Genomic DNA, 10,837 nt, shown 5'->3' with positions numbered 1-10,837 from the left:
AACGCGTAAATAGCATGCTGTAAAAATAATATGTTATAATAATCTATATATATATAAATGAATTGCTGTTCGTTAGTCTCGCTAAAACTCGAGAGCGGCTGGACCGATTTGGCTTATTTCGGTCTTGAATTATTTGTGAAAGAGAAGAGAAGGTTTAAAAGGTAGATAAATATGAAAATGCTCGGAATTAAATAAAAATAACAATTTGATTTTCCCTTTGATGTGTCCCCCGTCGGACGGATTCCTTTTGTTTGTTTTAAGTTTATTTTATACAAAAGTTTAGGTCTTTTATTTCTCGACTGAGACACTACGAAGTCTGTATGGTCAGCTAGTAAAATAATAAAAACGTCTTTTAGTATATTTGTACGTGCAGAAATTCTTCTTGCTTTATCTCATTCGTTCCGAATACGAACTGCTTGATTACAGTCTACATTAATCCGCATACAGTTACTATGTACCACACAAGCTACGCGCAGACTGACTTAAGCTCAAATAGGCACCGTGCCAAAATATGCTTTATCGACCACTTATCTCGGTACGTTTCACCATTTGTTGTTAATACAGCGTTTCTGTTTCTTATGAATTTAGTTAAACTAGAGGTCCCGCAGTAGTCGAAAATCGACTATAATTAATGTGATTGTATTTTATACTTTTATAATCACAAATTTCGCCAAGACTATACTATAAAAAATATTAATAAAGACAAACAATATTTAATTTATTCTCAATTTGACAACAGACGTCAAGAGCAAAAGTTTGACAATAAATAGTATTCATGCGTGTGTGCGTCAAATACATGGTATGTAGTGTGTGTAATGTTTTCTTTATTGATTTAATGCATCTTTTATGCATTATTTTAAAAAAATATTAGCATTGTGCACTTCTTCTCTATATTCTCTATAAGTGTGGAAAATTTCATACGCCTCCATCCGCGCAATTTTCGTAAAAAGGGATACAAAGTTTTTGCTTCACGTATTAATATGTACCTATAAATTTTCTTTTTAATCAATATTATTCTGTCAAGTTCAGCCGCACTTTTGGATGTGTAATTACCGCCTTCATGAATATCTCACTGATGCCACTGAATCTGACACCAATAGTAAGACGTCTTATGAGTCGTCTCCAATAGGTAGGTACCACTATCACGCCTAATTCTGCCGTGAAGCAGCAATGCTTTCTAATTTGAAGGGTGGGGCAGCTGTTGTACTATAGAACTGGGACTTAGCACTAAGGTCTCAAAGTGGGTGACAGCATTTACATTTTTACTTAACACCAGGCTGGCCGTGAGCTTGTTCATTCATCTGAGCAATAGAAAACTTAACTTGAAACATGAGCTATAAAATCCCGATTGTTTTGTATAACGGTTGTATTTTCCTTAAAATCTGAGCAAGCTGAGAAGACACGCCATTCTTCCATCAAGCTTAGAAGACACTCCATCTTTCAGTCTACAGATGTCCATTATTTGGCAAAGGCCTCTCCCACGCCTTGCCACAGCAACTAGTCCTGCGCTGCCTACCGTTACCGTACCGTCTTGCGTTGATTTCCGCGACCTTCAATGGGACATCAGTCCACCTTGTGCGAGGACTATCCACGCTACTCCATTATATTCCTTATAAATTTATATTAACATAACTTTTTTAAGGAACATCAAGAAAAGCCTCCTCAAAAATTATTACTTTTATCTCTCGGAACGATTACAATACTAAATTATTTATGACAAATTTCGATTCGACTAAAAAGTTACCAGAATGGAACAAGGGATGGCACTAACTTGTCAATGAATATGACAAGTCTACACCCGCTTGTAATTTGAATCAGTACTGCCATTTACACGAAAATCCTATAAATCATGGACGCCGTAGTCCGGCGTTTGGAATTAATGTGCCGGGAAGGGAGCAGCTAATGTTAACGGGACATCTACTTACCTATATAGCTTAAGCCGCGATTTCACTAGCCATTGCAGAACTGTTAAGGTTCGTCATTTAAACTACTTTTACGGTTTATTTAGTGGGTGTCGTAAGAGGCGACTAGGGGATTATTCAGAGAATGGGCAGCAACATTCTCCGAGTATCATAACAGCACACTGCGCTCGTCAACCCACATGCCAAGCGCCACGATTATGACAACCCCCCCAACATGGCTGACACAAATAAAAACCGGCCCCCAGTCCCCGGCAGCTCCGCTATTCCTGGCTACGGTAGCGGTCAAGATAAGGGCGGGGCAGGGCGTGCTAAGAATCTCCGGCAGAGATCCGGCCTCCCACAAGATGGACCGACGATCTATCGAGGTTCACGGGGATCCGCTGGATGTAGGCAGCGCAGGACCAGTCTTTGGTGAGGCTTGGGAGAGGCCTATGTCCAGCAGTGGATGTCTGTGGGCTGATAAGAAGAAGAAGAAGAAGTTACGGCTTAATCTCGCGTGTTTATTGCCATTATATTATTTCTGACGGTTCGAATAGTTTGCAGTTTTCGTGGTCGCGGACGGAACTCTGTTTGTCATCTTTGTTTTTAGGAATGATTTCGTTTTTTTTTTTAAGTTTTAATATCTTCCATGTAGAACACAAACTGGAAAATACAACTTAAAGGTCCCGCGCTTCTATTTAAATATTGTTTACTAAACCTTAACCTAACGCTATTAAAATATTTGATACAATTTCTTTCTTAATCTTACTATTATATTAAGCGATTTAATCTTTCTTGCTGGCAGGGTTACTTTTTGAGGAAGAAAAAAGATAGCGATATAGTGTTTTTTTATTATTTTCTTAAAGATTATTAGTGAAAATGTACCTTATAGTATGCTAGAGCTGTCGTTTAATGTACGTGTGTAGTTAGCCGGAATTCAGTTTTCGGCGCGCGAAGTTAATGCGAGGCAGTAATCTGTAACTCGACTTGGGCGAACTTAGATTAAATGGTCGGGTTGTAAATTTGCTTGAAAATAATTAGGTGAGTTCGTATGTAATAAACATCGGAGTGGCTTGTTTATTGCCATGCGGGAACGCTATAAGCGGTTCGTTCGATGCAATTACGAGCATTACTAAATGTGAATACGGAGAAAGATATTGCAATTTTAAGAATTGTTTAGACAATTCGCATACAGAGGTATTTTTTGTTGTATCGCTCTTTAAAGGAAAATTGATGGGTTATCAAAAAAAAAAAAATTACAAGTCTAACCGCCTTACCCGGTTCTGCTGCGAAGCATTATCAGTCAAATTACTCATTTCAATGTATAATTAAGAAAAATAAAAAAAACACTTTTTCGCATGATTAGAATATGACTTTTCCTTTGTAGTTGTTTGTTTGATAATTGGACTCAAATTCAAATAGATTAAGAGAAAAAATTTCGAAAAAATATATATTTCTATTCAATTTTTCCGTTTTGACAATGATAGTCTTAGCTTTATTACTTTAAATAAGGCATAGCTTGAGAATTCGCCTGTAGATTACAAAGACGTGACAAAAGCTATTCGGTCGGCTAGTGTTTTACAAATACACTTAGTATTTTTAATCTTAAATACCTAATATTTTTTAGCTTAAGCCAATCAACTTGTCACTACATAGTATAAAACAAAGTCGCTTTCTCTGTACCTATATCTGTCTGTCCCTATGTATGCTTAAATCTTTAAAACTACGCAACGGATTTTGATGCGGTTTTTTTAATAGATAAAGCGATTGAAGAGGAAGGTTTATATGTATAATAACATCAATTAAATAGTGAACAAATCAGTAATAAATTACAGTTTCCGAAGCGAAGCGAAGGCGGGTCGCTAGTTGACAATACTTTAAATATTATTTAATTCAAATAGGTTGCTCAGTTGTTTAATTTTATAACAAAAATCGTAGGCTATTTGAAAAATACTCTCCAAGTAAACGAAGTAAGTCTATGTGAATGTAAATAAATTGGTGACACAACCTTCTGTCAAAACAAATAGGTCAAAATGAAAATCTTTGCGGTCCGCCTGACGTATTGGAAGGAATTGAAACGAAAGCCAATTTATCGTTTTCACTCGGAGAAGCAATTTCAATAAATCTTGAAATATTGCGGTAAAACATTTCTTCAAGCAATAAAGATCGGTATTTTGTGACTTAGCCTTTCAAGGATACTAAGAATACTGTTTTTGAATTTTTACGCTCAATATTCTCAGCAGCTCAGAAGAAGGATGTTTTGAAAGGGTTCCACGCCTTTCTATCAAAGCACCAGCCTTAATTAAATAAGTATTACCTAGTAAACCTATCTTTGACAATGCACTGTTGAAGATACTTTTTGTTACGCAATGCCTGGCTTTGAAAAAAGTAAATGTTACGCAGCGCTGTGACAGCAATCAGAATTTTTTTTTGTTGAAGTACCATCGACGCTTTACCTATGTGTTTGCAAATTCATTTTTTCATACAGTTAACGATAGTCACAACGGGCCTGGCAGGATTTCGCTTATTATCGTTTGTTTAAGGTCCTAAGTTCTCCAAGTTGGACAGAGGGCTTCAACAGTATCGCCATCACGATCGGTCTTAGAGATCTTTTAGGCTAGAAAATGCTAAGTATTTCCAGCAAATAGCTGTTGATGAAAACCTGAACCGGCTGCGTGATCTTTTTGGTTACCTTCTATATTATTATTCTTATTATTATTCTATATTATTCGCACCCACGCGTATTATTGCATATTATAATAATAAATTAATGCAATAATTTACATTCCGAGTGCGGTCTACAACTTGTAAGTCGAATGCTTAATCTTTTAAGCTAACTGGTGCAAAAATGTTAATACATATAACAACACCGAATGGAACAAAGTATTTTTGAAATTTCTTATTGAATGTGAAAATTGTATGATCGAAAAATAAATTTATTATTTCTTGAAACTTTTCAATTTACGAAGCCGCATTGCTTCACAGTATTCATTACACTGAGAGAGTTTCAATCAAAATGCATTTCCCGGTGCGCCCATTTTCATAAACGTGTCGCAATTTACGAGAGGAAAACTCAGTCTTGAAGGTGGAATTTACTAAAAATGGACGCTAAAAATGGAACGGTTTATGACACGAAACATTACCGTTGCTATTTTCGGCATGGGTCAGTAAGCTTCCATTTCGGATCCCTAACTAGATAGATGTGGTAATTTTAGGTAGGTACTGATTATAATTAAAACAACAGCTAGGCATATTTTTAACAAAATATTATTTGTGATACTTTGTTTTTTATTGCCCTTGTAGGCAAAAAAAGCATACAGCCCACCTGATGGTGAGCGATTGGACGTCAGCAATGCCAGGGGCAGAGGTAAGCTGCTGCCTACCGTTAAGTACTCTCCACAAGCCTCGTTTGAAGAAGCATATAGCGTAGCATCATAGCGCTAGGGAAACATCCTCGTGAAATAAGAACGTAAATCTTACTACCCAATAACTTGATCTGTCGGAACTGATAAACAAAGCGTCACTTGAAATTCTATCTATGCATAATTCTTGACGTGACAAATGTTTAACTTCAAAAGGTTTTTTTTTATTGCTTAGATGGGTGGACGAGCTCACAGCCCACCTGGTGTTAAGCGGTTACTGGAGCCCATAGACATCTACAACGTAAATGCGCCACCCACCTTGAGATATAAGTTCTAAGGTCTCAAGTATACTTAATTAATTTACTGCTTAACTTAAATTGTTTTCTTTCAGCATTAAATAATAGCATGCATTATAAACATGCGGCAATCTTGTTTCACTATGACAAAACAAGCCTCAGGGAACGTCTCCGGTTTCTCAAATTAATACCATCCGCTTTTCTCAACGAATGTATGCATGGTTTGTTATAGTTTAGGAGCGTCGATGTTTCCTGAAATTTCTTTTTATTAATAACTAGCTGACCCGGCAGACTTCGTAGTGCCTCAATCGATAAATAAAAGATCTAAGCTTTTGTATAAAATAAACTTAAAACAAACAAAAGGAATCCGTTCGACGGAGGACACATCAAAGAAAAAACAAAATTGTCATTTTTATTTAATTCCGAGCATTTTTATATTTATCTACCTTTTAAACCTTCTCTGGACTTCCACACATCATTCAAGACCAAAATTAGCCAAATCGGTCCAGCCGTTCTCGAGTTTTAGCGAGACTAACGAACAGCAATTCGTTTTTATATATATAGATAGCTATTGCGTGTGTGACGGCAGTCATCATAGAACACAAGATTTTTCTCGGATGTCTGAATTTTGTTAAGGACAATTTCGTAATAACCTTAAAAGCTCCGAACAACAATACGCGCACAAAGTTTCTCGTCGGATCTTCTCGGTGGGTCGCAATTCCGATCCGGTGGTAGATTTTCTTTTATTGCTTAGATGATGGAAGAGCTGACAGGACAGGACGGCCCGCCTGATGCTAACTGATTACTAAAGCCCATAGACATCTACAAAGTTAATACCGTCACCCACCTTGTGAGCTGTAAGGTATTAGTTTTAATAGTATAACGGTTGCCCCACCTTTCATACCGAAGCAGGGTGGTGGTATGGTGTGGGCTCACATGACACTCTATCACAATTAAAAATTAAATTCATTGTAAAGTTAAAATAAAATAAAAACTACGCGAAGGCGACGTGTTACTTTCATAATAACAATAATATAATACAAAGAAATTTATTTTTATAAAGACTTGTGAAAAGGTGGTCTTTACCTAATTTCGTGGGTTATCCTGTTTCTATAAATAAAAATGAGTCTTTGTAAAGATAAAAAACCAAACACACGCTATTTCATTAGTCTAGTTAATGTGTTACAAAATTGAAAGATTGCTAGCATCAGAACTGTTAATCTAAGAATCAGTTCATTCGACTGTGTGAAGCTTATTAGTTTATTAATTATAAGCCGGATTTTAAAATCTCGTAAGTTAAGCGTGAAATGGGCAGTCAAAATTGCTAATTGGATTCGTTCTAGATGATCAACGGAATCTATTTCGAAGTTTTGTCTTGCATCGAAAATATTTCAAGAAGACAAAATAAACAAGCATTATTTCATCAACAAAGTGAAGAAGTGATGGAACCCTTATCGACTCTAAATTTTAATTTTATACCATTCTGTACCGTTTTATAATAATAATAATATTAAATTGTATTTCAGAATTAAATTATGAATTGTTAGTAACACAAAATCTTAAAAAAGCAGTACATTTTATTTATTTTACATTGACCATGGCTGGTCTTGAGCCAACATGGACTTCATTCCAGTGCCTCAGTATAGAGCAGCAATAGCGACTCCCTATCGCGGTGAGTGGGCTGTTTATAATACTCAGTTTTAAAAATAATGAAAACTAAGCTTCAAGGAACACTACATAAATTATAATTTGGGAGATTTCATAATAATTAAAATAATAACAATAAAAAGTTAACTTTTTTTATTGCCCTTGTAGGCATACGAGCATGGTTGTTGTCACCTGACGGTGAGTGGTCATCGTCGCTCATAGACGTCAGCAATGCCAGGGGCAGAGACAAGCCACTGCTTAAAACCAGGAGCTGAGCCAAGCCGATACCTAGAAACTTGCAATTTCGGCCCATTCAAAATGTTTCTTTAAAACGAAACACACACAACTTCACAGTGCAGTCTTAAATCGATCCTACAGTTTGGCAGCTCTCCAAACATATCTGTTCAAACTACCCGACCTCTGATAAATCGAGAGCGCACGACCTCCAGGTCTACAGGGTGATGTTATTACTTGAACCCCCTCCTTAGTATAACCCTACCATGTTTAGTAGGTCACGTACTTATGAGTGTTGCACGGTTATGACGTTTTCTCTGACTTCCCAGCTTCATTCAAATCTCGCTAGGGAGATTTAATGAGTAGGAACATTGAGAGCACGTGTACTCTCTTCTGTCATAAAATCAGAATGAAAGGTTATGTCTGCGTTACTAGTTTAATGTCTGTCTGAAAGTGGCTTGACTAAAATAGATTTCACTAATTTTACGAGCCAAAACAAATGATGAACTATATATTTAATAAGTGCCTTCCCTAATTAGGGTGCTTACAGGAAACGATGATGATAGGTAAACTTAACATTGTTTTAAGATGAACAAGTAGTTGCCGTGAAGCAGTAATGCGTTTCGGTTTGAAGGGTGGGGCAGCCGTTGTAACTATACTGAGACCTTAGAACTTATATCTCAAGGTGTGTAGCGCATTTACGTTGTAGATGTCTATGGGCTCCAGTAACCACTTAACACCAGGTGGGCTGTGAGCTCGTTCACATATTTGAGCGCGCGGACTCCAAGAGGTCCTGCCACCACTATACGAAGTTAATGACACAGGGGTTTTAGTAAATTTCATACTACTTGCGTGCTAATTGATTTCGTTCCATACAGTTACCCAACTGCCCAAAAAATCGCGACCAAACAAAAGCTGGCAAATGATATCAATACGTAACAATTGTTATAGCATTCCAAAAGCAAAGGAATGAAATATCTACTTTCGTTACACTGTTTACCAGGCAGCAAATTTGTTAGCGAAGCAGATAGAGGCTGCGTAAAAACATCCCACATTTTTTTCTACGATCAAAAACGCAATATCATATTTCCTTTCACTTACTCGATTTTCGATCACGTTTGATCTTTCCTAACTCAAGCTCTTGTAGGTACAAGTTATTTCTTAACCTTAATGGCTGAACGTCGAACGCGCGCAAAGATCAATTCCGCTTAGATTTGATGAAATATCGAATCATCCAATTTGGTTTTCTCATCTACCGAAAAAAAATAGATCAATGAGTAAAGACGCACTGACGTCATTGCTGTGAGGAAGTAAACAGTTTTTTAGGAAAACTTTGAGTATCCCTTATGTAGATCAGTGGAAACACGATGGAATTTGGATCAAATTGAAGTACGGGAGACTTATATATGCAAATTTTTTTTTGCTGTAGTTGAGTTGATTAGCACACAGCCCTCCAATTATGAAGGGAACAGCATAGTTCAAGGGATTGAAAACTTTAATGCGCCCTAGAAACGTTCGGTATTTAAAATGTTTATTGTATTGTATAACTATCTTAACCCCGTGCAAGACTGTCTTTTAAGACATGTGAATGCCTGTTTCGGTTCCCTCTGTATTTTGTACCGTATGTTCCATGGGGAGTGCTCTGAGGAATTGTTCGAGATGATACCGGCATCTCGTTTTTACCATCGCACCGCTCGCCACCGGAGTAGAGTTCATCCATACTACCTGGAGCCACTGCGGTCATCCACAGTGCGTTTCCAGAGGTCTTTTTTGCCACGTACCATCCGGCTATGGAATGAGCTCCCCTCCACGGTGTTTCCCGAGCGCTATGACATGTCCTTCTTCAAACGAGGCTTGTGGAGAGTATTAAACGGTAGGCAGCGGCTTGGCTCTGCCCCTGGCATTGCTGAAGTCCATGGGCGACGGTAACCACTCACCATCAGGTGGGCCGTATGCTCGTCTGCCTACAAGGGCAATAAAAAAAAAAAAAAAAAAAAAAAAAAAAAAAAAAAAAAAAAAAAAAAAAAAAAAAAAAAAAAAAAAAAAAAAAAATTGAAACCATAAGTTGAAGTTTCAATGTTAACGAAATAAGTTATCCCTTTAGAACGGTACTACAAGTAGTACAACATTAATCTGGCAATTAAAATATATATATAAATATATATAAAATATAAATATATATATACTTCATTTCCTACGGTGATAACGAGCGTGGACTGCCAAGCGTTGGACGAGAAGACAGCTAGCATTACAGACCTAAGCTGGGTTTAATTATAAGACCTTCTGCCCGGGTAGGGGTATTCCCCGGGGCCCGTCCCAGGCCGTATTACAAGGAAATCCAAACAGATTTTTTATTTTTTTTTGTCTCTGGTTGTAGTTTATACACAGCACAATCATGCTACTGAGCCGGCAGTGATGGCAGAAAACCATTAAGTTAATTTAAAACAGTGACATAGCTTAGCATTGTCACAGTATAGCCCACAGACTGTACTACACAACTGCATGGGTAGCCTTTAAATTATATGATAAACAAAATCCTTCACAGACGACTTAGTTTTAGCGTTAATGTGCCCATGTTTGGTACATCAAGAAACCAAATAACAGATTCCTATTGAAGGACACCGCCGATGTGCGTACGTGGCCAGGTTTCTTCATAATTAGTGCCGTTTTCATTAAGGGTTTTGACAGTAGGCTAAATAACACTTGCACTGTTCCGAGATATTTAAGCATTAGGAGACCCATTTGCGATCACGCCCATTTTCCAAGCATCAAAAAGCTGATTTACATCTCATATTAAGTGGAAACCATGCGGATGATGTTGCCCACTTTGGGACTAGAAACTCAAATCTGAGTTGCCTGGAAAGCAATTCTTTCCTACTCTATGAGCCGGATCGAGTTTTGTTTCTAATACCCCTAATTACTATCTCTAGCACGTCCGAGACCACACTGGTATCCTGAGGCTGATTTTTGCTGTAAGGTAATTAGTTTAAAATCTCTGTCCTATCTCATCCATTTTGGCTAATAAAAACTGTCCAATATTTTCTTGACGAAATAACTAATATACTTTATGGAAATTTAAGTCATAGTAAGCCATAGCATAAGCATTATTTTATCTTAACCACATAAAAAATATGATATCCCTCCTTAACAAGAAAATTAACAACCGGACATATCTTTGAGGAAAATTGAGCGAGCGAATCACAACTTTGTTCGGATCATTAATAAGTTTCATATTGTTCCTGTTCATATTAACTATCTTTTGGAATATTTTTGTGGTAAATATTTTTACTTTATCAAAGCTATGCGTGATTGGAGTTATTTTTCTTTTATGTATTGTAATTAGGCAATGATTATATTGGATGGAAAGACCAGTCTTACACTGTCTCCATTAGCTTAG

This window comes from Bombyx mori, chromosome 3 (assembly GCF_030269925.1).
Source record: "Bombyx mori chromosome 3, ASM3026992v2".
NCBI lineage: Eukaryota > Metazoa > Arthropoda > Insecta > Lepidoptera > Bombycidae > Bombyx > Bombyx mori.
This window is presented reverse-complemented; position numbering follows the sequence as displayed.